We start from the raw sequence: 3956 nt of genomic DNA, 5'->3' as shown, positions 1-3956 counted from the left end.
TATAACCATACCCGTAACTAAGTTTCTTTTTTTAGGTGCATGCATAAACACAACTGTAACACAAGTTGTTAATGTTTTTTAGGTCGTGTTCATTTGACGGGGGGAAAAAAGAGGCAAAACCGTTTTCCGTGACTGCCAAAAGGAAGTGCCATGAGTAAAGGGATCAAACACTGGGAGAATGTCAGCATAGAGTTTGTGTTGCCTGTAGAACTGGCTGACATCTTAATAATAATAATAATAATAACAATGATAATAACAATAATAATAATAATAATAATAAGAGGCATGTTTAAAAGAGGCACTTCTTTAACACCGCTTCAAGTTCCTTGGGTCCTTCGTTAAATCTCACAGACACACAGCAGATAAACGTCTGGCTCGTCCTGTACGAGTCTGAAAATCAAATTTTTCTTCAAAGCAAGTGAAGAAATCTGACAGCAGCCTGACATCTAAAGTAGTAAAAGTAGTATTGAAACATCTCCAGTCAAACGATACCTGCATCCGTTCCTTTTTGTACACAGATCTAGAAAAAAGAAAACCTATTTGTATGGTTTTACTCGCAGCCAATCACGCAATCGTTCTTTGATTTAATGTGACGTGTGATTGGCCAACTACCGCAGCAGCTACAACCCATACAGTCTGTGGTGGTGAAGTCTACCACAGCAGCTACAGCCCATACAGTCTGTGGTGGTGAAGTCTACCACAGCAGCTACAGCACATACAGTCTGTAGTGGTGAAGTCTACCACAGCAGCTACAACACATACAGTCTGTGGTGGTGAAGTCTACCACAGCAGCTACAACACATACAGTCTGTGGTGGTGAAGTCTACTGCAGCAGCTACAACACATACAGTCTGTGGTGGTGAAGTCTACCACAGCAGCTACAGCCCATACAGTCTGTGGTGGTGAAGTCTACCACAGCAGCTACAGCACATACAGTCTGTAGTGGTGAAGTCTACCACAGCAGCTACAACACATACAGTCTGTGGTGGTGAAGTCTACCACAGCAGCTACAACCCATACAGTCTGTGGTGGTGAAGTCTACCACAGCAGCTACAGCCCATACAGTCTGTGCTGGTGAAGTCTACCACAGCAGCTACAGCACATACAGTCTGTAGTGGTGAAGTCTACCACAGCAGCTACAACACATACAGTCTGTGGTGGTGAAGTCTACTGCAGCAGCTACAACACATACAGTCTGTGGTGGTGAAGTCTACCACAGCAGCTACAGCACATACAGTCTGTGGTGGTGAAGTCTACTGCAGCAGCTACAACACATACAGTCTGTGGTGGTGAAGGCTACCACAGCAGCTACAACACATAGTCTGTGGTGGTGAAGTCTACTGCAGCAGCTACAACACATACAGTCTGTGGTGGTGAAGTCTACCACAGCAGCTACAGCACATACAGTCTGTGGTGGTGAAGTCTACTGCAGCAGCTACAACCCATACAGTCTGTGGTGGTGAAGTCTACCGCAGCAGCTACAGCACATACAGTCTGTGGTGGTGAAGTCTACCACAGCAGCTACAACACATACAGTCTGTGGTGGTGAAGTCTACCGCAGCAGCTACAGCACATACAGTCTGTGGTGGTGAAGTCTACCACAGCAGCTACAGCACATACAGTCTGTGGTGGTGAGGTCTACCACAGCAGCTACAACACATACAGTCTGTAGTGGTCAAGTCTACCACAGCAGCTACAGCACATACAGTCTGTGGTGGTGAAGTCTACCACAGCAGCTACAACACATACAGTCTGTGGTGGTGAAGTCTACCACAGCAGCTACAACACATACAGTCTGTGGTGGTGAAGTCTACTGCAGCAGCTACAGCACATACAGTCTGTGGTGGTGAGGTCTACCACAGCAGCTACAACACATACAGTCTGTAGTGGTCAAGTCTACCACAGCAGCTACAGCACATACAGTCTGTGGTGGTGAAGTCTACCACAGCAGCTACAACACATACAGTCTGTGGTGGTGAAGTCTACCACAGCAGCTACAACACATACAGTCTGTGGTGGTGAAGTCTACTGCAGCAGCCACAGCACATACAGTCTGTGGTGGTGAAGTCTACCACAGCAGCTACAACACATACAGTCTGTGGTGGTGAAGTCTACCACAGCAGCTACAGCACATACAGTCTGTGGTGGTGAAGTCTACCACAGCAGCTACAACACATACAGTATGTGGTGGTGAAGTCTACCACAGCAGCTACAGCACATACAGTCTGTGGTGGTGAAGTCTACCACAGCAGCTACAGCACATACAGTCTGTGGTGGTGAAGTCTACTGCAGCAGCTACAGCACATACAGTCTGTGGTGGTGAAGTCTACCACAGCAGCTACAGCACATACAGTCTGTGGTGGTGAAGTCTACCACAGCAGCTACAACACATACAGTCTGTGGTGGTGAAGTCTACTGCAGCAGCTACAACACATACAGTCTGTGGTGGTGAAGTCTACTGCAGCAGCTACAACCCATACAGTCTGTGGTGGTGAAGTCTACCACAGCAGCTACAGCACATACAGTCTGTGGTGGTGAAGTCTACTGCAGCAGCTACAGCACATACAGTCCGTGGTGGTGAAGTCTACCACAGCAGCTACAACACATACAGTCTGTGGTGGTGAAGTCTACCACAGCAGCTACAACACATACAGTCTGTGGTGGTGAAGTCTACCACAGCAGCTACAGCACATACAGTCTGTGGTGGTGAAGTCTACCACAGCAGCTACAACACATACAGTCTGTGGTGGTGAAGTCTACTGCAGCAGCTACAACCCATACAGTCTGTGGTGGTGAAGTCTACCACAGCAGCTACAGCCCATACAGTCTGTGGTGGTGAAGTCTACTGCAGCAGCTACAACACATACAGTCTGTGGTGGTGAAGTCTACCACAGCAGCTACAACACATACAGTCTGTGGTGGTGAAGTCTACCACAGCAGCTACAGCACATACAGTCTGTGGTGGTGAAGTCTACTGCAGCAGCTACAGCACATACAGTCTGTAGTGGTGAAGTCTACCACAGCAGCTACAACACATACAGTCTGTGGTGGTGAAGTCTACTGCAGCAGCTACAACACATACAGTCTGTGGTGGTGAAGTCTACCACAGCAGCTACAGCACATACAGTCTGTGGTGGTGAAGTCTACCACAGCAGCTACAACACATACAGTCTGTGGTGGTGAAGTCTACTGCAGCAGCTACAACCCATACAGTCTGTGGTGGTGAAGTCTACCACAGCAGCTACAGCCCATACAGTCTGTGGTGGTGAAGTCTACTGCAGCAGCTACAACACATACAGTCTGTGGTGGTGAAGTCTACTGCAGCAGCTACAACACATACAGTCTGTGGTGGTGAAGTCTACCACAGCAGCTACAGCACATACAGTCTGTGGTGGTGAAGTCTACCACAGCAGCTACAGCACATACAGTCTGTGGTGGTGAAGTCTACCACAGCAGCTACAACACATACAGTCTGTGGTGGTGAAGTCTACCACAGCAGCTACAACACATACAGTCTGTGGTAGTGAAGTCTACCACAGAAGCTACAGCACATACAGTCTGTGGTGGTGAAGTCTACCACAGCAGCTACAACACATACAGTCTGTGGTAGTGAAGTCTACCACAGAAGCTACAGCACATACAACCTAAGTTGTTTTAATTTTGTGCTAGCGACCATTTTTGGAACCAACTCATCAAGATTGCCGTCTTTGCAGATTTCATCACTTCAGAAAATAAAGATTTTAAGACAGAGGATTACATGACTTGTTAAGATGTGTTTTTGTGTGTTTGTGTGTATGTGTGTGTGTGTGTGTGTGTGTGTGTGTGTGTGTGTGTACAGGATTTTCCTTCATACTGGGTAAAGGGCAGTCATAGTGCACAGCACTGCATGGAGGTGCGCTTGATTTGACCAAGCACACCTCACTTTTCTTCAACATTCAAAACCAGTTCCCATAAAA

Source organism: Poromitra crassiceps (assembly GCF_964638095.1).
Source record: "Poromitra crassiceps genome assembly, chromosome: 3".
In the NCBI taxonomy this organism is placed as follows: Eukaryota; Metazoa; Chordata; class Actinopteri; order Beryciformes; family Melamphaidae; genus Poromitra; species Poromitra crassiceps.
Note: the sequence above shows the minus strand (reverse complement) of the source record.